General features: G+C 45.7%; 2 long non-coding RNA genes across 11 annotated transcripts in view; one reads left to right on the top strand and one right to left on the bottom strand.

Moving 5' to 3' along the window:
* LOC141548956 (uncharacterized) overlaps positions 1–24,244 on the top strand; it is a 1,120,676-nt gene that overhangs the window by 37,681 nt on the left and 1,058,751 nt on the right. For 2 of the 3 annotated variants that reach the window (XR_012484170.1, XR_012484171.1), the window contains one exon: positions 485–1,300. The exons of the other annotated variant lie outside the window; for it this stretch is intronic. This is a non-coding gene — a long non-coding RNA (uncharacterized LOC141548956). The remainder of the gene's footprint in view (positions 1–484; positions 1,301–24,244) is intronic. 3 annotated transcript variants of the gene reach the window in all.
* Positions 1–24,244, bottom strand: part of LOC141548957 (uncharacterized) — a 1,406,018-nt gene that overhangs the window by 647,913 nt on the left and 733,861 nt on the right. The gene's annotated exons all lie outside the window — the stretch shown is intronic.

The following is a 24,244-nucleotide window of genomic DNA, read 5'->3' as shown; positions in this document are numbered from 1 at the left end:
TGCGTCTGGGAAGGGAGGGGGCCGGGAGATGATCCAAGGACACACGGACCCGGGTACTGAGGAGCAAGAGAAGGACGGGAGCTGGCAGGAGGAGCCAGCCACCGCCCCACAAAGGAGAGGACAAGCAACATGTGGACTGAGGAAAGACACATGGCACCTGAGCATGGATGGACAGGAGGCACACAAGCAGGTGCCAGACGTGAGGCTGAGTGGCAGAGCCAGCCAAAGGCTCCCCTTGTAGTGCTGGAGGTCTCAAGCCAAGCCCGGATGCTGAAGCTGCAGAGCTGGAAGGAATGAGAATGCAGGAAAAGCCCTTTTTGTTCTTCCTCCCCCCTTTTTCATTAATACCTTTAGATTCTTCCCCTCATGTAAAAATATGCCATGCGGTTTCCTGTTTCTTACACCACAGTATGCCATGTTTCCCTCCCTCTCCTTCTGCTTCCTGAGAGTCATGCCATGTGACGAGTGGTCTTTTGTGTTTTAGGAATGAAAAAAATCAACACAACTCTATACTGCAGAGAGGAAAAGACTTGTGGTAGGGCTTGGTCTTTCTGGAACAGTCTGGTTATTACAGATTTATTTTCAATGTTATCACATCTAATACTGAGAACACAAAAAACACTTGTGGATGGAGACAGTCTTTCTGAAAACATTATAATTACTACCCTCTCAGGGGAAGCACATCTAATCTCTGAAGATTCTGAGGAAAAGACACTAGTGGATTTAATGTCAGAATACTCTGTAGATGAAATGCTGATGGGTGAAGATAAATACTATTAGAATCGTTCAATTACAATCCTCTCGGAGATACGCACCTACTCTACTCTCAGAACTCAGAGGCAAAGACAATGGAGGTAGAAGACACTCTCTCTGGCAACATTCTGGTGTAAGAGAGAGACTGGGAAGGACTTCTGGACAAAGAAACCAACCTTTGAGAGAAACAAAGGTGGGCTCTATGGTCCGTCCAGCACGGTCTGAGACCTCACCTTGTTTCCCTTGATAAAGGTCGGTTCCTTTGCCCAGAGGCTTTCCAGTTTCTGTCTTACACCGCTTACTTCGGGATTGCTCTCTATGGAAACACATCTAGACGGACATCACTCAGCGGACAACATCTTTGTGGCAGGAGACACTCGTTCTGGGAACACTCCACTCACTACGGGCTTCCTCTCTGGGGAAGCACAGCAAGAGAAAAATTGGACATTGAATGCAATAGAGGCCGCTGAAGCATTCCTGATGAAAAGACAAGAGCTGAGGAGAAAATGTGAGTCTCACATTGAAGACTCAAAAGCAACATTCAAAGGTAAATATGATAGAGACCCCTCAAGTGACTCGTTACTGATACCCTGTGTCCTCTTCTAGAAGGGAAGACGATAACCCTGTCTCCTATGAGGTTTATCTTTACTAGGCAGGTAGAAGCATTCAAACTAGAAAGAGGTTTTGGAAGTGAACCGTCTGGTTGGGGATGATGTAAAATTGATAGGTGAGAAATAAGGATGCCGTGGCAGATGGTAGAAGGGAGAGAAATAATGGAGGAAATGATCTCATAAAATAAGCATTCAGGGAAGAGCTTTTGCCTTGGAGTGGAAAATGATGATGAGGGGAGTGACCAATCCTTGACCCTCCCTCCCATCTAAATTGGTTCAAAGTGGGGAAGTATCTATATCTGTATTTATATGTACTTCTTCCGTGGGTCAAAAAAATCTATTTTACCCTAAAGGTAAGTAGAGAAATGGGAGAGGAGAAGGAAAAAGTGGTGACAAACTTTGGGCAGATAAAAGTATGGCGTGGTCATGTATAAAATAGAAACTAGTGGGGAAATGGGATAAAAAGAGAGAAGGAAAAACAGAAGCAAATACATCATGACTGTGTTAATGGGATGAACTCACTGCTAAATGCAAGTGGGCAGTAAAATGAATTAGAAACCAGAACTTCCAGACTATGCTTGTTTCTTCTTTTTTGTATTTTGAAAAGAAACATTGGAAAGAAAGAGAGAACCAGAGTGAAATTAGAGGGCTGAAGCAGAAACTGTTATATCTCATATGAAGGATAAAACATAAGGGAAGCAATGATGATGTCAGAAAAAATGCAGAGTAAAATTCGGCCTCACTGAAAGGGTAAATTGGCATGCCGGCTAATTCTTGTTTAGGGGAACCACAGTCAATGGTGTCAGAAAAGAGATATGTGCACAAGGGCCTAGGATTCAAAATTTTAAAGAAAAAGTTATACGCATTACAGGAAGAAATAGAAAATAAAACTATAATGGCAGGGCACCTCAGCTTTTCCTGTGTGAACTAGCCTAATACAACCATGAAATACATAAAAAAGAAGTCAAGGAGAATAATAAAACTTAGATGACTTAGAAATTGTACATATAAAAGACCTGTATAGAAAACTCAATAGGAATAGAATGGACTACAGACGGATGTTGCTTCATTTTAACTCACATTATGCAAATTGGATTGTATGCAAGGAATTCTCCCAAACCACCTCTGTACCATACTGGGATCTTATCCTGCTCCTCTCCTTCAGTTCGGTACTCTGTGGCCCCCCGCAAACCTTTAAAAACCCTCTCTAGCAGAAGGCAGAAGAATAGATCTGCAGAGAGACAGCCCACCACCACTGATGGATCCGGGCTTGCCTTAAGACCTCCAGTACTGATGCAGGACAACTTGCGTTCAATGCACCCGCCCACCTGAGAGTCTGGCCCCTGCATTTGGATGTTTTGTCCATCATTGGAGCACCACGTCTGTCCCATGCCACAGGTTTCCATGTCCGTGCCTCGTGGCATGTTCTTCCTTTCAGTTCCAGCCAGGCTGTCCTGGGGCTGGCCCCTGCAAGAAAGTGTTCCTCCTGCTCTTGATTCTGTACATCCAGACTTTATGTGTCATTGGCCCATGTGCTGGCTCCACAGGGGCACAGTCTCCTTCCTGCCTCCCTTCTGGCTTTTTACACATCCATGGGTAAATTCACATTATGTAAAATATCTGCAGAATGGTTCATTGAAAAAAGTTAAGGACTATGCTGCTTTCTCTCCTCAACTTCTCACTTCCCTTTTAGTCTCAGCTGCATTGATTTTGTTTGTGGAAAAGCTTTTTAATTTTATGTCAGCCAGAGTGTCCATTTAGCTTCTTTTGAACCTGTCTGTCGTTTGCTTGGTCATGATTTCTTTCCCATTTTCTTCTGAGCTTCTCTGTTTATGATGGTAGCCCATACATCCAAGGAATATACCCATTTTCAGCTTCACTCTTGTGTTTCCTGTGAAACCTTTTTCCAACCTCAGATTCTGTTACATTGTTTGCCAATTTTTCCAGCAGCTTTTGTTGACTTGTGAATTTTCTCATATCTGGGATTATTAGCTTTGTCAAAGAAATGGATGATGTGCTCTTTTGCTCCTGCATGCTGTATACCCAATCTGTTCCTATGGTCAGTCTTTCTGTTTCTTACTCAATAATACATTTTTAATCATACGGGCTTGCTAGTGTAGTTTTATGATCTGGCACTGCTAGGCCCTTTCCTTCCCAATTTTCCCACTAATTTCCATGATAGCCTTAATTTTTGTTTGTCCAGATGAATTTTGTTATCCTTTTTTAATATTCTCAAGAAATTCAGTGGTATTTTGATTTTTGTTGCGTTGTATTAGTAAATTAATATAGGCAGCATTATCATTTTTGAACTGGCGATGAGTAATTCATATTTCTCCCCTTGTCTAGAGCTGCTTTTAATTATGTAAAGAGAGACCTGTGTTCACCGAGTTGCTATCTGTATTTTGGCAGGTTGACTTCTAGTTACTTCATACTATATGTAATTTCAAAGGAATTTATCTTTCTCCTGGATTTTATTGATAATTTATATGATACTGATAACTTGTTTGAGTTTATTTACTCTCTCCTGTCTTGCTGATGTTAGTAAAAACTTCATTTAAGTTTTAATTGATTCTGTAGAGTTCTCTAAGTAAACAATCATATCATCTGTAAAAAACATTGTTTTATTTATTGTTTGCCTCTTTGCTGTTTATAATTTCCATTTCTTTGCTTTTGAGTTACTGCTATTGCAAGCACTTCTGGTACGGTATTGAATAGTAGTGATGAGCGTGAATGTTATGTCTCCAAAAGAAAATATTTGATTCTTTTTTTTTTTTTTTTTTAATTTTTGTATTCATTTTTCCAAATTATCCCCCCCGATGACAGGCAATCCCATACATTTTACATGTGTTACAATATAGTCTAGGTACAATACATGTGTGTGAATATCATTTTCTTGTTGCACAATAAACATTAGAATCCGAAGGTACATGTAACCTGGGCAGACAGATATTAGTGCTAACAATTTACATTCACTTCCCAGTGTTTCTTCTCTGGGTGTAGCTACCTCTGTCCATCATTGATCAGCTGGAAGTGAGTTGGATCTTCTTTATGTTGAAGATTTCCACTTCCATCAGAATACATCCTCATACAGTATTGAAGTGTACAGCGATCTCCTGGTTCTGCTCATTTCACTCAGCATCAGTTGATGTAAGTATCTCTAAACCTCTCTGTATTCCTCCTGCTGGTCATTTCTTACAGAGCAATAATATTCCATAACCTTCATATACCACAATTTACCCAACCATTCTCCAACTGATGGACATCCATTCATCTTCCAGTTTCTAGCTACAACAAAAAGAGCTGCCACAAACATTTTGGCACATATATGACTCTTTCTGCTCTTTAGTATTTCTTTGGGATATAATCCCAGTAGTAGCGCTGCTGGGTCAAAGGGTATGCACAGTTTGATAACTTTTTGGGCATAATTCCAGATTGCTCTCCAGAATGGCTGGATTCTTTCGCAACTCCACCAGCAATGTATTAGTGTCCCAATTTCCCCACATCCCCTCCAACATTTGTCATTATTTGTTCCTGTCATCTTAGCCAATCTGACAGGTGTGTAGTGGTATCTCAGAGTGGTCTTAATTTGCATTTCTCTGATCAATAGTGATTTGGAACACTCTTTCATGTGAGTGGAAATAGTTTCAATTTCTTCCTCTGAGAATTGTCTGTTCATATCCTTTGACCATTTATCAATTGGAGAATGGTTCGGTTTCTTATAAATTAGGGTCAGTTCTCTATATATTTTGGAAATGAGACCTTTGTCAGAACCTTTGTTTTTAAAAATAGAAAATATTTGATTCTTGTCAAAAATTATTTAAATACCAAGATCAAATTACCATTAAATAAGGTCAGCCAAAACCTCAGTGGTGTATGATAAATTGGAAGGTCACAGAGCTCATTTTATAACAGAAAAAAGAAACTCTTCCTGATGCAGATTCCTCAGTTTTACAGAGGTCTAGGGAGACTGACAGCAGTCAGCTGCTGGGCACCTTGGCAACTGCCTCACTTCAGACTGCCTCTCTGCTTCTAAAGGGGGTCTCTGCTCTGGCCAATACTTCCTGGTGTGTTTGCATCCACACCCTCCATCCAACTGAGCGATGGGCTGACCCGTCCCCAGGGAGGTCAGGTGGACGCTTGACCTTCATCAGCAGCTACATTGACAGGGTTTGGGGACAAGCTCCTGGGGAATCTACTGTCCTCTCTAGTGACCCTTTCCTAATTATTATTCTGCTTTTGATTTAGTCCTTGCCTTTTAATAAGATTTGTGTCTTCCAGACAAGTGTCAATTGGATTTCAGAGGGACCTACAGGACAGACATCTATCAGCGCCTCAGCCTCTGGAAGGGTCCTCCCCCCTGTGGAGGCTGCTCCTCCCACCTGTGGATCCTGCTCCTCCCACCTGTGGAGGCTGCTCCTCCCACCTGTGGAGGCTGCTCCTCCCACCTGTGGAGGCTGTTCCTCCCACCTGTGGATGCTGCTCCTCCCACCTGTGGATGCTGCTCCTCCCACCTGTGGAGGCTGCTCCTCCCACCTGTGCATGCTGCTCCTCCCACCTGTGGCTGCTGCTCCTCCCACCTGTGGCTGCTGCTCCTCCCACCTGTGGAGGCTGCTCCTCCCACCTGTGGTGCTGTTCCTCCCACCTGTGGAGGCTGGTCCTCCCACCTGTGGAGGCTGCTGGGCTGCAATTCCCACCCACCTCCACCACTCATGAGGAAGCCTTTAAGCAGAAGCCGTTCTATGCCCTTGCCAGCTGGGAACAGTTATGGAAACTGAGACGTTCATTCGGGGCCCCACAGGAGTCTGGGTCCCAGGGCTCTGAGGGGAATGATTCGGTCTCAGCTGCTGCTGCAGCCCCGGTAATTCTCCCCCTTTCTCTCAGAGACTTCCTAAAAGGACCCTTTGCTTTTCCCCTGTAGAGGGGGCTGCCGCTGCTCAGGAACAAGAGGGTGTGAATCCTCCCCAGGGCCCTTTCTCAGGCATACCTGAGCTCAGGGTGTAACAGCAGGGCACAATCTCCTGAGAGCCTCCGATTTGCTGCCAGATTCTCCATCTGTGCTTCCTTTTCCTTCCCTAAATGAAGCTCACATCTCTCTGCTGGGTTGCCCAGCCCCTTAAAGAGCAGGTTCTCAGTGTTTTGCCCTCAGGTAAATGTCCAAATCAATGTCTTTGCTGGATTGGAGATGGTTAGAGCCTGAGTTCTTTCAGAGAAGCTGCCCAGACCCATTCCCCGGCACCCCAAGTCTTTCGTGCACCCCAACGTTGCGTCTTTTCTGACAAAACCTTCCTCTCCATGAAGTGTGAATGGCACTGGGGCACTTTGCCCGTTTTATCCTCACAATAAAGCTTTTTGCTCCTTGCATCTGCGCCGGCCTGAGCCTGGGAGTCCTTTCTGCATGACCGCCTGCCTTTCCCACTTCTTCCCCCTCATCAGCTCCTGACCCGGAGGGATGCTGTGGGCACCATGGGAACAAGAGGGCAAAGGCCTCCCCAGAGGCTCGGGGCGGGGCCCAGGGCGGAGCCAACAAGAAGGGCCTTGCTGTGGACAGGGGCCCGGGGCATTCGAGGCCGAGGGCTGGGGTTAGACGAGGAAGGCCAGAGGCTGTCAGAGTGAATCCCAGGGGAGGCCGTTAAGCTCATGGAGCAGAGTCTGGCAGCCGGGGGGATTGAGGCGCTGTGACGGTGCAAGGGAACCGAGGTCCTTGTGGAAGCCCCCGCCTGACCTGGAACTTGGACAGAAGACTGGCAGCTGCCTTTCCTGAAGAGCCAGGTCAGAGGTCAGGCTCCTGCTCTGGCAGGGCAGGTCCCCCCCCACTTGTTGGAGGAAGCCTCTGTCCCGTCCTACAGAATGTGTGGCCCAGAAGCTGGCCCGAGGGAACCAGCGAGGCATTTAGGAGAGTCACCCGCAGGAGGAACTGAGAATGAAGGGAGAGTGACCTCGGCTGTGATTGAGGGATCCAAGGGGGGCCCATGTTGCCGCTTGTGCCCAGGACACAGAGTGGCCCCCATCTGGAGAGACTCCCCAGTGTAGGGGAGCTTGTAGGTGAGGCTTCTCTGTGCCGGGCCCTAGAACCTGCGCCTGAGCTATACAGATTTGTGGGTGAGGCTGGTCCTCTCCCCCACAGCCAGATGCAGTGCTTGGGACTCGGGGGGTGCCACGAGAATGGGGCAGAAGTCATGGACCCGAGCTGCCCCCTTTCCGTAAGCTGCTTCTCGGGGACGTGCACTGGGACTGGGGGGCTCTCAGCCCAGAGGGGAGCAGGGTTTGGGGGACACGCTGTCCACGACCAGTGAAAGCCATCCTTCCCATGGGGGTCCACATCCAGGCTTCTAATGGGCACCTGAGGCTGCAGCGTCAAGGGGCCGGAGCCTGAGGGAGGAGCCCAACAGCCATTTAACTGTATTGAAAAGCATTGTATGGTAGGGGGATGGGAGGGTTGTGGGGGAACCGTTTAGGTCTGCTGACAGAGTGCAGGGATTACAGAAGGAGAAACATTTAAATAAGAAGAGGCCAGAAACCATTGTAATGGCAGGAAAGAAAAGGCTTCCTTCAGACAGTAAACAGCTGCCAGTTCTTAGCCGCCCTTTGCATGAGGGGTCTGCACCTGCTGTCTGCTGCTGCTCGCCCTTGGGTCTTTGAACAGCTGTCTGTCTGGGGTGTTTGACCCCTCGGGCTCCTTTGATGTTCTGGCTCAGGCCCCGTGGAGGTTCTACCCCCCGAGTCCGCCCCTTTTGAGATGTGGCCGTGGATCCAGGTCTCCAGTCCCCGGAGCTCGGCTGGAGCAGGGGGGTCACTGGGGGTTCCAAAGGTAACTGCGTCCCGCCTCCAAGGAGCGTTTTCAGAGACGTTGAGGGCGTGGCCGGTAGGCCCTGTCCCGGGCCGGGTTAAGCGCTGGTCTCTGTTGGAGTTCCCAAAGACAGGGGCTGTGAGACAAGTGTCTAAGCTGGGGATGTTTGCTGAGCCAACCCAGTAGAGTGCAGGACTGCAGGCAGGGCCCCGTGGCTCCTCTGCTTCCTCCTGAGACTACCCAGTGGCAGTGGGCTTCCTCACCAGCACTGGACTTGGAGGAGCCAAATGGTCTACACCTACTGCGGTCAAAGCAGGGCTCTGGAGCAGGGGAGACCTCGCTCTTCAGGAAATGGAGCCAGGGAGGTTTCCAGTGTGCACCTACCTCCCTCCTCATGTCTAGGGGGCACAGGCACAGTGGGATCTAAGGAACCTCCTGGGAATTCCCCTGGGAATGCTTTTCCTAAGATGAGATTTGCTACCCCAGAGGCTGGGCCAGTACACAGAGCAACGCTCCTCCCCCCGGGAACGCATGCAGACCGTAGCCCAAGCACCTTCTAACCTTGGACCGGTGGCACCTGAAGCAAGTCTTTCTGCCAGCTTTCAGAGGGTCCATGTGGAAGAGGACACTGCCCAAGAGCTGGCTGCACAAACTGGGGGCTTTGTGCTGGGGAGGGGCGCGGCCCATATCCTAGGAGCCCATAGGAGCCCTGGGCAAACTGGCCCCCCAATATTTTTGGGGCCAGCTCCAGCCACATAGAAGCATAAGTTCTTATGGAGTCTTCCAAGTCCATTTGGGCCAAGCCACAGTCCTGGAGTCCTAGCCCGTCGCCATCCCTCCTTTTGACGTTTTCTTGCCGTGTCAAGACTTTTTTCTGGGATTGGAAACTGGAATCGTTTCTCTTGGCCCCCATCCCCCAGACTGGCTGGGGGGGGCGGTGATGCGCCTCCTCTGGACGTGGGCCCATCCCTGGTCAGGGCCTGACCTGGGGCCAGGCGGCTGGGCTGGGGGGCAGGGGCGGCCCGGTCCCTGAAACTGGGAGGGGGAGGGCGCATAAGGGAGGGGCAGGTCGGGGAGGGGTGTCCCGGCTCCAAGGAGAGCCGCAGCAGCCTCTGAAACCGCCGGCCCTGGCCCTCGAGTGGCTGTGGATTGATGAGAGCCCAGAGCGGAGGAGGGGAGGGGGGCATTGTGGGTGAGGGGCGCTTCTCTGCGGCCTCGTTCCCCCCGCAAGAACGAGACAAAGGGCAGAGCGCTCCGGGGCCTCCGGGCACCCTGGCACGCACAGGTGTCTGCTCCTGCTGCTTCTGCTGGGGGAGAAATCGTCCACGAGGCAAACCTTCCAGAGCCGAGCCAAGGGGCCGCGCCCTGCTCTGTGACTCAGTCTCCTCCACCAAAAGACTCTTCCCACTTGGCACTTTTTTCTCCCCGGCGCCAGCTTCTCTGCTCCTGCTGAATGGCTGAATGGATGCACAACTGGACTGGACGGGCCCAGACTGAACTTCTGCCTCACTCCCTGTGTGACCATACGCAAGTCACCAAAACTCCTAACCTCAGTTTCCACATCTGTAAAATGGGTGTTATAATATTATGAATTATTGGTCTTCTTATGGAGCGTGCTTCCCTCCCTATTCATCCTTTTCTGTTGGTGCTGGAACCAAAATAGGAGAATAAAATCAGGGAGCCCGAGCTCTCCCCCAGAACCCTGGTCCTTCTTGGACAAACTAAATGGCCGGAAGAAAAATCCCAGGGGTAGCCATTTGAAGTGTAAACACCTTCAGACTAGCTCTCAATAAACACCTAGGGGAGTACAGGGACAAAGGGGAAGGGAGAAATGGAACGATGCAAATTATATCTCATAAAAAAGCCAAAAAAAGCTTTCACATTGAATGAAAGAGGGAGAGGGGAAGAGGGATGAGTGAACATTACTCTCATCAGCATTGGTTCAGAGAGAGAATAACACACGCATTCAAATGAATATAGAAATCTACCTTACCCTACAGGAAAATAGGACGGGTAGGGGATAAGAGAAGGGAGGGAAGCTTAGTGGGGGGGGATAGTCAGAAGCAAAGCTCTTTGGAGGATGGACAGAGTGAAAGGAAAGAGAGAACAGAATAAACTGGGGAAGACCTAGGAGAGAAAGAGTTAGCAATCTTAACTGGGGAAAAATTGAAGCCACGTTTCTCCAATAAAAAGCCTCAATTCTCAAGCTCCTAGAGAACCGAGTCACAGACAGAAAAATAGGAGCTTTTCCCTGGTTGACAAATGATCAATAAACCTGAACAGTCTTCACATGAAGGAATCAAAGCTATTTGCAGCCATCGCCAAAGAAAAACGCTGTAAGTCACTACTGATTACAGAAATGCAGAGGAATACAATTCTGCTCGCTGTAGATGGTACTACCCCCCCATCCGAGGGGCCGATGGGACAGAAAACGCCAAAGGTGGGATGGAAGGTGGGGACCGTGAGGCATGAACGCCCTTGGGCACAATTGTGAACCGCTTCGGCCGTTCTGTGGAGCAATTTGTACTTTTCTCAGCATGCTCTACGCCCACGTGTGCTCCTTGACCTAGAAATGCCATTACTGGGTCCGCATCCCCAAAGAGATCAAATAGGAAAAGGACCTTCACGTACAGAATTGTTTCTCTCTGCTTTTTTCCTCATGGGCAAGCATTGGAAATTGAGGGAATGTCCGTCACTCAGCTGAACACGTTGTACTATGTGATTCTGATCCAATACTATTGTGCTGTTAGAGCCGGTGATGAGCAGGATGCTCTCAGGAAAAACAAGGAAAGACTCCATGAAGTCACGCAAAGGGAAAGGCACTAATTGCGAGGTGACAGCAATAGCGGGAGATGATCCGCTGTGAAAGACTTGGTGATTCTCCGCAGTGCAATGATCCAAGACAACTCTGAAGGGCTTAGGAGGGCAAAAGGTATCCAGGCAGAAAGAAGGGATGGGGAGCATCTGAATCCGCACTGGAGAATACTTTTCCACTGCATTTATCTTGAATTATTTTGGGAGGAATCAATGTTTTCTTTTACACCATGACTTGTATGGAAATGTTTTATATGACTTCACGTGTGCCTTCTCAAGGGGGTAAGGAGTGAGAAAGGGAGAAAATCAGGCACTCAGAGTTATAAAAACAAATGTTAAAATTTGTTTTACACGTAACTGGAAAAAAATAAAACATTAAATAACAATAAAGGAAAACCCTAGAAGTTTGGGAGAGGGAACACAGCCTTCAAAAGAAGGCACCTCAAGTTCTTAGGTGGAATTTTGTCTAAATCCACTTCTGGGGCTAGAATCCCATCAAGGAGGCATAAGCATCACGAAGTCAACATAGAGACCCAAGGACAGGGATAAGGTGGACGGCGGACCTAACAGTGCAAGAGGGGCTCATTTTGCCGATCCGGGGCTTTTTTTCTGGATGGAAGACCTCAACCTGAAAGATAAACTCTAGGGAGCTAGACAGGATCACTGGAGAGGGAAGAAGAGTTGTGTTGACTTTTATGGACCCACTCTATCAAAGAAGCATTTCTTGAGCACCAGTTGTGCACATGCCATGAACTGGGATCAAGGACAACTCCTTTGTTCTTTACATTTTCCACCAGGTAAACATAAAAGCTGTCCTGTACTTGTTGTGTTTAGCCTGATTGCTCACATGTAAGCTTAAAGACCTTTATCCTTTCTTGTGGAGAATTAATTACCAGCCAACTAATGATTTCTCCTGAGGAAACTTGGGTTTAGTGGCAAAAGCTGCCCTGGGAGGGAGAATTGTATTCTGGAAAGAGCTTTGGCTTCTGTGCAGTCCGAGGACCTGGGTTCAAATACTGCCTCTGGTAATTCCCACCTCGTGTGACTCTGGGCAACAACATAGCCTCGTTTGGGCTCCGTTATTTCTCTCCTGGTTAAGAGATTAGGGAGATCATCAGAGTGCCTGGGATGATGGGTGCTCCCTTCTCTGATGCATGTCTCATAGAAACAACTGCCTGCTCTTTTGTGCGTACTCTTCTTTCTACAGCTGGCACCTCTGTTCCTCTTCCTCTGGCTCTACCCTTCTCTGTCTTAGTATTTCTAATTATTCTCTGTCAATATATACAGTACATAGTGTCTTATGTGTACAGATGCAGGTATCTCTGGATATTGTGTAGTCAGTAAGTTAGGTCTGCTCCCAGCTGGCAGTCCAGGACAAAGCTGGGAAGAAGCTCTTCCCTCCTCCTAATAGGCATAATGGAGCTCTAATAAAGAGGGAGTCTGAATGCCTGCAATTCAGGATTCCAGGGCCTCCCATAAGAGAATAGCCAAATAACTGTGTCAGCCTCAGACCTCCAGCCTGTGAAAGGGACTTGGATTCTGGACAATCCCAGAGCAGAGGAGGAAGGAGGTGGTCTGGGGAAGAACAGATCTCAGCCTCCTTTCTCCGGCCAGAGGAGGCAAGACCAGGCCAAGGGCTGGGAGGGACTTGGGGGCATCCTGACACGCACCCATTTCTACCCCTCACTTAGTCGGGGTTGGAGAAAACTGGAGGCAACTGGTGCTGGCAGCCTTCCCCCTCCGATGAACAGGGAGAGTTGAGGTAAAAGCCTGGGCTTTCTCCCAGGCTCCAGGATGCTGTCCTATGTAGGAAGAGCCTCATCTAGCTGACCTAAAGCCCTGGAGGGGGTTCAGGCATCAAGCCAGGAGTCCCTGGAACATGAGAAGAAGGCAAATTGATCAGGTATCTTCAGGGATAGGCATGGATACCTGAGGGCTGTGGGAGATTCCCCAGAGAAGGGAAATTTCTCCTTTGATACCTTCACTGTCTGCAGTCTGTGCTCTCAGAAACTTGCCTGGATCATGGTGACCTAAGGTGACTCTGCTTCTCAATAAATTTAGGATGTAGGTGATGGACGGTTGAGGAATCGGACCAGAGACAGGCTCGTAGGTCACGCCTGCTTCAAAAAGTGAGGAGATCAATGGCCATGCTCTTCCACTTGGATGACAGAGAAGCGCCCATGTCAGAGGCTCACCAGCAGGTGAGTCCAAGGGAGTGGGCAAGCAACCAAGTCCAAAGGCTGATCGCCAGGCACAGTGTTAATGCAGCCACTGACAAGGACAAAACTTGGAGGAAATATGTGCACGAGGAGGGCTGGTCTGAGCTAGTTGTTAAAGAACTAGCCAGTTTTGGCCAAGAGTGTACCCGTGTAAGGTCAGGTAAGCCCAAGCATGGTGTGAAAGAAAACTTAACCTTGGAGTACACAAAATCAGACATTGAGGGAGACTCTAGATTGCCAAGGTCCGGGCTAGCTCCTCTGAAGGGCTCAGAATAAGTCCTTGTCAGGATAAGCAAAAGTCCTTGCCCCACGTTGGGCGCCAAATTGTGAAGGTCTGGTCGTCTCTAAGTTATCCTTCCAGACTGCCGTCTCAACTCAGTCTCCCAGCCAGACTCCCTCCTTCCAGCCTGCCATCCCAACTATGTCCCAGACTTGACTAACTCTCCAGATCCAATGCTGCCCTCTTTTATCCTCACAGAGATTATAGTGAGAACTGAACGGGGCTTGTGAGAAAATACTTCAACCAATGAACTTGCTCCTCTTAAAGGTTGTGTAAAGTCCTTTTCAGAAGTTCAAAGGGGTAAACTCCCCCTAAAAATCGGAACTAAAGGTGTGAATTCTGAGCTAGAGAATTGTCCAGACAACCTGAGTTCTCACCTGGTAATCCTAACATCAGAGAACTGTCCAGACAACCTGAGTTCTCACCTGGTAATTCTAACACTCGATGAATCTTTGCAGCAGCAGTAGAGCTGGGACACCAATGTGGCTCCTCAAACTCCATATCCCAATATTCTTGCCATTGCACCATGGCCTCCACCTCGGACAAAGCCTCTCCTTCAACTCTGGTATGTGTCTTCTCACCTGCTGCCTCCGCCTAGCTAACCAGGTGGGTTTATATAAGGAAGGGCTGTGTCCAGAGAAGCTGTCACTTTATCTTGTGTTTCTATTCTGTGCTAGCTCAAAATAAAACTGCTGTTGTTAACTGTGCAATGACTACCCAGTAGCTCATTTCATTCCAACATTAACCCTAAAAAAAAAGAGAGATCTCTGGAGGTCAAGCCTCCTCTACCAGTTGGTTGGAAAGAGATTCGCAGAGACTTCTGTACAGACTGACACTGTCCAGAGGAAGCCTTCTGACTGTGAAAAGGCAGGGACAGGCCTTTTCTTGCAAGGGCATTCAAATTCTTACAAGAAAAGTAAGTCACGGGGAAGGAAAATCATAAGTATACATATGAAAGAGATGGGAGAATTTGGAAGACTTTGAGGAAGAGCTGAGGTGACAAAACAAAATGTGTAGTGGGGATTTCCTTGTTTCTTCAATTTTAAGTCAAATTGCTTTGCAATGTAAACCATTTGTTGATCACCCATTCAATTTTCACCATAATGTTCGGCTGTTCAAAGGAGGGGGGGGATAAAAATTAAAAATTGATGGAGATTAGAGGGTATAGCATCCCTGGGGAAAGCTCAAGAATAAGATGGGCTGGCTCTGTTCTTTGTCCTATTTTACTTCATTCCCTTTGAGTCACACAGGGGAGTTCCGCCAAATTAAGCAGTCCTTGGGAACATTGAATTTGTGGGGCTCAGAATGTGTAAATGAGCATTGCCAAAAGGAGTATATACTTTGGTGCGTGGGAATGGTCCTTTGCCTATTGTGAGTTCTTAACAAAAGCTTTTTCATTCATTCATTCATAGCTAGCATACAAAGCCTTCCTTGAAGGGATGGTGAATTTGGGGCTGTTAAATAATCAAGAGGCTCTACTGTTTTTTGGTGTTTTTTATATCTAAAGGCAATGTTAAAAACATGAAGAAAACTCTTGCAGCATGAAAGGTTGAGAAGACAGAGTTGCCATGGAAACCCTCCCATGTGACTATTTTCCTTACAATCTTGCTCACAATGTATTGCTCTTAAACGAATTTCCTAGGAATGGCATTGGAACATTGAAAAGCTCATTTAGTGAATGTAGGGCGCATGAAAATTTCGCCTAGACGTATTTTATTGTACATGACTGAACTAAGATTTTTGTAATTTAGGAATTACAGACAGATGAAAAGTTTATCACACAGATCATGTCTAGAAACAAAACTTGTAAATAAGATAACATTTTTCATTGGGACACAAAAGAGTTTGTTTATAATCTTCCTAGGTAAACTGTCTCTTTGCTCCTTATAGAGAGGGGCTATGTCTTCTTACTTTGAGCCTGAAGGAAACTCATTTCAGTGCCCTTTGTCTCCAAGGCACTGACTGAAACTGAATTAAAGACTTAGGTTCAAATACTGGCTTTCCCATTACTGACCTGCATGACTTTGGTCACATGATTTCAGGTCTTCTGGGCTTCAGTTTCCACATCCTTAAAATGAGAATATTAGAGTAGATGATGTCCAGAGATCTTTTTTCCTTTGAAATTCTAACCTATGTTCCATCACTAATAGTACTTTGCAGTCCAAGTTATACTTCAAATGAGGAGAAGGGTAGTATTGATTTGTTTGGGAACTGTGTATTTTTCAGCATTCTGGAACATTCACCAGTGATGCAAATTACCTCTGAATACTTAATTTTGTTCTGGTCATGAGAGGCCAAGAGCTGGATAATATAAATTTATGAAGTGAAAACTATCTTGTACTGTGTAAGAAATAGAGTAGTGGATTCATCGAACAGATTATGTATACAAACACAGCAGCAATTGACCAGAAAATTCAAGCATTTGATAGAACCTGTGATAAAAAAAAAAAAGGCAATAACTCATCATTGGACAAAAATTGTAAAAGAAGATGGCAGAACCTAGGGAGAGAACACTATTTTACAGCGTATGCAAAGAAAAGGTCAAATGGGTACATGATTTAGACATAAATGTCTATACGATAAGCAAATTAGAAGAGCCGGGAACTATTTACCTCTAAGATCTACAGAGGAGAGAAAAATTTCAGACCAAATAAGAGATTGAGAGAATTATGAAATGTAAAATGGGTCATTTTCATGATGTAAAATGAAAAAGATTTTGCCTAAACCAAACCAATGCAACCCTGATTAAAACACAACAAAACAAAACAAAACAAAAAGATGGGAAGCAATTTTATAGCAATTATCTCTCTAATGGCCTAATTTCTCAACTATATAAAAAATTTTATAAGAAAAAAACCCACATATGCAAAAATATTTGTAGCAACACTTTTTATGGGGACAAAGAACAGGAAAATGAGTAGATGTCCACCAACTGGGGAATGGTTAAACAAGCTGGGATATATGAATGTGATGGAATACGATTCTACTATAAATAATGAAGGGCAGACACATTTCAGAAAATTCTGGAAGGATTTAAAAGAATCCGGTAACAGCAACACTGTAGGGATGATCAACTAGGAGTGACTAGGCTCTTCTGAGCAACACAATGACCTAAAACACTCAGAAAGTTATCATGAGGAAAAATCTTGTTCACCTCCAGAGAAAGAACTGATGAATACAGAGTGCAGCATGCTCTTTTCACCTTATTTTCTTTCAGGTTTCTTTCTTTCTTGGTGGGTTTCATCTTGTACAACATGAATCCTGTGGGAATATATTGCATAGGATTACCCATATCCCATCTATATCAAATTGTTTATCATTTCAGAGAGAGACAAAGGGAGGGGGCAGAAAAAAATGGAAACTTCAATTCTTTTTTTAAAGGCAACTTTAATAAAATTATTAAAATGTATTTTGTAAATTCTTACAAAGGACTACTATTTTAACACTTAAGAATATAATGGCCAAACTAAGCATTCCCCATTTGCGAAGGTCTGGTCTAGTTCCTCTTGTCAGGATAAGCAAAAGTCCTTGCCCCACGTGTGGACGCCAAATGTAGCGTGCTGTTGTCTCCAGAAGCTGCCAGATCGCTCTCTAGGAAGAGATCTGCTGTGTCTACTCAAATCTTTCATACAGATTCTTCTTCCTGTAGTGAACCGTTGTCTCCAGGCAGTTGCTGTTAACTCTTGTCCAGAGAAGTGACTTCCCTTCCTGCAGAGAGCCAACTTCCCTTCCTGCAGAGAGCTGCGTCAAGCCAGATGTAGTGCAGAGTCTTCTCTTCTTTAACTCTTGTCCTTCTCCAGTCCAATCTGCTCTCTGGGCCCAATGTTGTCTCTTTTCTCCTCCCAGAGAATGGGCGTGGGATAATGCAAGGGCTTCTGGGAAGAACCACTTCAGCCAATGGGCTTGCTCCTTCTATCAAGTCAACCTGAGTTCTCACCTTGTAATTGTCCAGACAACCTGAATTCTCACCTTGTCACTGTCCAGACAACCTGAGTTCTCACCTAGTAATCCTAACATCTCCCCCTTTCTTTTGATTTAGAACATAGGACAGTTATGACCTTGAAACATAAATCCATCAATATGGGAAGTATTACACCTAATTACATAAATTACATAAGCACATAGTAACATAGTGACATAATACATGCTAGAAGTATATGACAAATAATATAATCAAATAATCATAAATTGAAAATTTATAAATGTCCATAAGTCCATTTTCCGTTAGTCTCATCTTGTGTGAGGAAGTCCAATGATTCCTGCTGGTTTTAAAGTTCTTTAACAGTCTTTTTATTAGCCATGCTCTTTCGGTATAAGATGTTTCTTAGATTTTCTCCTTTATTTTGAGGTTTTTCTCTTTTTCTGTCTCTCTCTGATGGACAAGGCGAATATGACTCGTTGGCACCCATCTGATTCCTTCTCCTGCTGAAGAAATACAAGCAAACCCTCTCTCCCAGGCAGCCAACCTATCTAATTACCTTCCATTCACCACTTTCTGGATCTCTCCACATCACCTGGCGATTATCTAAGGACAGTGGAGATGCTCTCACTGGACACTGCCCTTCTGGTGGGTTATAAAACCTGTCTGCCAGAGCCAGTGCATCTTGGTCAAAAATTAGAAAATTAATGGTATAGAGAACTAAATTTAGAAGTTCTCTAGGGTTACCTGTGGCTCCCCCTTTCTTTTGTTTTTGGAGGAGTGTCTTAATATCTCTGTTTCTTCTCTCTACTATTGCCTGCCCTTGAGGATTAAAAGGTAGGCCTGTGGTATGTAAAATCTTATACTGTGCACAAAAGTGTGTAAAATGTTTAGATGTATATGCAGGTCCATTGTCTGTTTTTATTGCTTGTGGCACACCCATAATTGCAAATGCTTGTATAAGGAATTCAGTGACCACTCGGGCTGTCTCTTTTGCTGCTGGCATTGCAAATGTGAATCCTGAAAAGGTGTCTACCACGACATGAATAAAAGATAGACAAACAAAAGATTTATAATGGGTCACATCCATTTGCCTTCCCTTCCTGCAGAGAGCCGACTTCCCTTCCTGCAGAGAGTTGCATCAAGCCAGATGTAGTGCAGAGTCTTCTCTTCTTTAACTCTTGTCCTTCTCCAGTCCAATCTGCTCTCTGGGCCCAATGTTGTCTCTTTTCTCCTCCCAGAGAATGGGCGTGGGATAATGCAAGGGCTTCTGGGAAGAACCACTTCAGCCAATGGGCTTGCTCCTTCTATCAAGTCAACCTGAGTTCTCACCTTGTAATTGTCCAGACAACCTGAATTCTCACCTTGTCACTGTCCAGACAACCTGAGTTCTCACCTAGTAATCCTAACACCCATTGACATGAATGAAATTATTTTTACTTTCCTAAGTAAGTCACTTTAAACTTGGCATTCATTGCTTCACCTTAAAGACATGGAAACTGGGTGAGGTATTGGCCACATACGGAGAATATTTTTATTATTATTTGTGAGGATTGTTTATTGCTAAAAATTTACTGACAAGATTAATCATCTGGCAAAATGATTTATTATGCCTAATTCCTATGATTTAGGGCTAAAGGGACCTCAGTAATCATTTGGCTTAACTGCTTCCTTTTTACAAGTAAAAACAAAAGTAAAAGCAAAAGCAAAAACAAAAACAAAAACAAAAACAAAAACAAACAAACAAAAAAAAACCTGAGGCACAAAGATGTTAGCAAAACCTGAGTTGAAATCCAGATGCTGTTATTTACTACCTTTGTGATCTTAGGCAAGTCACTGCATCCTGTTTGCCTCACTTTACACTACTGTCAAAAGAGCTAGAGAACAGAAATGGCAAAGCACTGCAATATTTCTGCCAAGAAATGGGGTCAGGAAGTATCTGACAGAACTGAAAAATGACTGGTCAACAAATGTATACAGAGAGCCCTCCTACAAAAGAAGAAAAAAATAAAGAAAAAGACAAGAAATGGAGTCAAAACACTGAAAATGTGTGAAAATAAATTCATGCGGCCTCCCTGTGCATCTTTCACCTCTGGACAGGAAGGGTGAGACATGTTTTTAAAGACCGTGAATTCTCTCCAGGACCTGTTGAAATAAATGTGGTGACTCTGTGTGTCCTTGAGGAAGGACACAGCATGTGTATTGCTGTTTTCTCCCAGTTTCAGTCTTCCCTTTCTGTGGCTACCGTGTTAGCACCCTGGATACCTTAGAATCAGCTGGAGTCAGGATAAGCAAAAGTCTTTATTCTTGGTCTTTAGCGGTACAAGTGCAGTGAATGGCCACGTAGGATCTCCACAACCTCACCTCTTCGTCTCCCGCCCAGGGTGAGTCTGGCTAGTCTCCCTGCACCTCCTACCCCCTCCGACAATTCTCTGTACACACCAAACGATTGGGCCAGCACAGGATAGTGGGAAGGGCCATTTTCAGAGCATATTCTTATATTGTCCAATCGGTAATTAGCCTCAAGTGCTCAATTGCTCAACCTCAGTGCATTGACTCAAGGGTTTCAGCCCCGTACACTTTTGAAGGCAAAAATGTCCTCACTTTCTTTATCTAGCAGTCAGGCCCAAAGTGCATCCTTCAGATGTATCACACTAAACCATTTGCTGTTCCCCTGGGATATCTTCCCAGTACAGGGTAAGGATCAGGGACTACTGGGAGGGAGGGCAAGACCCTCTTATGAGTTTCTCTCAAACTTGGACCAATCTGCATGTGCCACCCCCTTTCAGACTGGCAGGATAGGTGTATTGAAGGGAGAGATGCAAGGTTCTCAAAGTCCTCCCTCCAATAGCCCCTTCGTGACCAGTGGGAGCCCTAGCCATCCTTCTAGGGATATAGGGCATTGTCTCACCCCTACAATGGGATCCCTCAGTTTCATTTTAAAGCTGTCACCTGGACTCTGCCCCTGTTTGTAGAGCCTGCCCAGACTTCTGAATCAATTTGCCCTTCTTCTTCACCTTTTATGAATAAAATTTTAACTAGGACAATTCAGGTTCCCCTAGGAGTTAACTGGATAGCCAGATTAGTAATTGGAGCTCTCCCTAACAAACTGATCCCTGACTCCTGGATCAGAAGCAGCCTGCACAAAACATCGGTCCCTTGGTAAAGGACTTCTAAAACTTCAGAAAGGGGACCGGGAAATTGTCTCCTTTTATTCTGGGATGATTTGGGTTTCTTGCGATAATGCAGTCCCAGAGGGGATGGGAGTTACACTAGACTTAATAGCCCCAGTATCTATCAGAAACACCACTTCTTCCCCTGCAGGTCTACCTTAAATTTATCAAGGGTTCCAGGTGGGATTGTTCAATGAACCCCGGACACCTCCCCATCCTACAGTGCACTTGGGTGCAGAGAGGCCTTGTTTCCCGAGAAGCCCAGCAGGAGGGTCCCAGCCCAGCCACAAGAGCCCTCCTTTAATACCAGTATTGAAGCCAACATTAACATCATCTTTTCTAACAGGGCCACCACATAACCAAACTCTCTTTTAGACCTAATGGTGTAAAAGGAGAGGACAGAAAGGCGATAAGGCAGGGGGGGAGGGATTGGATGCTAAGTAGAGCGGAGGTGCTTAGGGGGACAACCTGGGTGGACAGCATGGTCCCGGATGCTTCATGGAGTGATATGGTCCCAAGATACCTGGTAATAATATCCTTTACTCACAGGACATCTCTACAGGGGGCTCTGATTCTTTGGTTCCCAATCCAAATCTCTGATGATGAAATTGGTTCCAAGGGCCTTCAGTGACCTTGGCCATTTGTTGTCTCTCTCCTTACCTAAATCTTGTATCTCTTGCTAGAACTCTTGTAACGTTGCCTGGTTCTAGTGCTTTTTCTTAGGAAGTTCCTTTATGGCTTGTTCTTCTGCCCTATAGAATTATCAAAGAGATACTTTTAAAAACGTGCAAATATTTTCACTTCTCTGTTTCCCGCCAGTAGTGAAGCACCCCAGCCTCACCACAGCCTGTGGCCTCTTGAATACCTAGAATTCTCAGCAGGGGGTGCCATCCCATGAAGGTCTAGTCCCAGCAGGGGACGTTTTCCCTCAGGGGATGCTCTGCTGGACGAAATTCTTCATTGTTCTCCCTCTCTAGGATGCTGGCACAGACCAGTAACTTTCAGGATGATAAGGAAGAAGAGAGGTATAATATTGTCCCCATCTCTGCCCTAGGACTCCCCTAGGATGGTGGAACAAATTTAACCCTCAAGATCTAAAAAAAGGAGTCTTCTGATTTGCACTAACATAGTTTGATCTCAGTACAAGGTGGAAGACAAGAAACTTGGCCAGAAACTGAACTTCATAGTGCAAACATGACCCGACAATTAGATGTGTTCTGCAGAGGAAAGACCCAATGGCAGGGGCCCCATACATCCAAGCCTTTATGGCTCTCTCCTCGGCCTCTGCCTTGGAAAACAGGACACTGCATTTTTTGCTAAATATGATCCGTCTGGTGAGAAGCCTTATCTGTTGGATGGTTTTATTCTGGCAGTAACTTCTACCCCTCAGTCACCCATGGGCATAGCCTCAGTGCCAGAGTCTCCAGCTGGTCTGGACCAGGACCCCAGGCCCAAGATCTACCCTGCTTTCCAGCCTTCATGACACTCCTTCATATCCTGAGTCCCAACCTACCCCAGCCCTTAGCCCTTCAGAGAAACACTGATGTGGAGCCAACCCACAGATGGCAACAATCGAGCAGAAAAGGAGGGAGCCACTGCCAGAGACTTGGTGTACTGCAGTGCTTTTCTGGGTCAGACCACCGACAAACACCAAGACCGGGGACAGGCAAATGATGGGCATATTCAGCAGCTGCTAAGTGAAAAACGAGAACTCCACAGGGTGTACTAGCAGAGCAGTTCCTCCATCTCCAAGGAAGTAGCGGTCACTTCCATCAAAAGTAAAATTAATAAAATGTTAAATCTTTTGCATCCTGACCAGCCGTGTCTGTACTACCCTTGTGATAAGCTGTATCACACAGAGGAGGCAGACAGGGACGACTCTAAGCTATCCGCAGGAGCCAAGGAATGCCAGGGAGGTGCTAACTGGGGAGGACCACGTCTGAACTAGGGTGCTGATCAATTTTCTGGTGTCTTTGGCGATTTCCTTCACTACCTGTCCATCCAGTGTGATTCTGCTCACCTCTCTACAGTAGCAGAGCTCAAGGTAAAGCTTCCACCCATTCTATCACATAGTAAACTATCACCAATAAATCTCCCAGTTTTCCCACTCGTGTCACTTCCATAAAATGGAACCTGAACATTCTGGAGCCAGGCTCACTCCTTCTTATTGATCTTTAGACATGTTTTACACTTTCAGATAGTTGTTTTTCAATTACAGATATCCCTATATGGTCAAATTGTTTTGCTTTCTGACACCAGGCCAGGCCTGGTCTGGGTGGCGCTAGTGTGGCCTGCACCACAAGGGCAAGCCCACATTCCCTAACCCATTAAATGTCCGTCAATCACGGTTGAGTTTTACTTGTCAAGGGACCCTCTGCTTTGAAGGCACATACCTGATTTAAGGCATTTCTGAGTCTCTCTTGGTATCTTTGGTTCTAAAGAAAAATCTTCAGTTTTTCTCACCATCAATTTGCTAATTATTGGCTTGCCTAATTGACAAGTTGATTATTAATACCTGGAAATTATCTCTCAGGATTTTATTCATGACATCCCCTTCCACTGAGAAATCCAGTTTTTGATGACATCACATCACATCTGAGTGAAGTGAGCAGAACCAGGAGATCATTGTACATCGCTACAGCACGATTGTGAGGTGATCAACTGGGATGGATGTGGCTCTTCAGCAAGGACGTGATTCAGGCCAATTCCAATAGACTTGGGATGGAGAGAGCTGTCTGCATCCAGAGAAAGGACTGGGGACTGAGCGTGCATCGCAACAGAGGAGTTTCACCTTTTTGTTGTTGTTTGCTTCTTTTTTCTTCTTCCTTTTTTCCCTTTTTGAGCTGATTTTTTCTCGTGCAGTGTGATCAACGTGGAAATATGCGTACAAGAATTGTACAGGTTTATATCGGATTTCTTGCTGTTGAGGGGAGGGAGAAAAATTTGGAACACAAGGCTTTGCAAGTGTTATTACAGAAAACTATCTTTGCTTGTGTGTTGACAATAGAAAGCTATTATTAAAAAAAAGAAAGAAAGAAACAACTTTGAAAGATGCAAGAGTTCTGAACAATGCCTTGATGCAGGGGACCAATAATGGGAACATATTAACCACCTCCTTTCAGAGAGGGGGTGCTATCAGAGTGCACAGGTACATATTGTTTGAACACAGCCAATGAATGGATCTCTCTTGTTGACCCTTACAATTTATTACAAGGATGTTGATTTTCTTTGCATCCCTGAATAGAGTGGGGAGTGAGAAGGAGAAGAAAGACATTTCTGCTCATTAAAGAAATTAAATGTACTTTAAAAAATTAAAATGAGCCTCTTTGTTTTGAGCCAAGTAGCAGCTCTGGTTTGGCTGCCATGTTCGGCTCCTGGCACTAGAGACGACACACAGCTGACCACTGGTTTCCACAAGTCGTTCCTTGCTCAGTCAGTCAGTGACAGTGTGCAGAGCCTCTCCTAAATTTGTTATTCAGTGCTGGTGTGCAAATTATCAGGAGTTGCCTACTCGTTCATGCACCCAGCACTTGTGCAGGGATCCCTTGGTCTCTACTTTTGGAGTCCTCTCCTTGCTTTCTCTCAGCCTAAAGGACCACTTGCTTAGGATTACAAGGTGAGAACTCAGGTTGTCCAAACGATTCTCTAGCTCAGAATTGACACCTTTGGTTCGGGCCTTTAAAGGGAC

Source organism: Sminthopsis crassicaudata, chromosome X (assembly GCF_048593235.1).
Source record: "Sminthopsis crassicaudata isolate SCR6 chromosome X, ASM4859323v1, whole genome shotgun sequence".
NCBI classification, from domain to species: Eukaryota; Metazoa; Chordata; class Mammalia; order Dasyuromorphia; family Dasyuridae; genus Sminthopsis; species Sminthopsis crassicaudata.
This window is presented reverse-complemented; position numbering and strand designations above follow the sequence as displayed.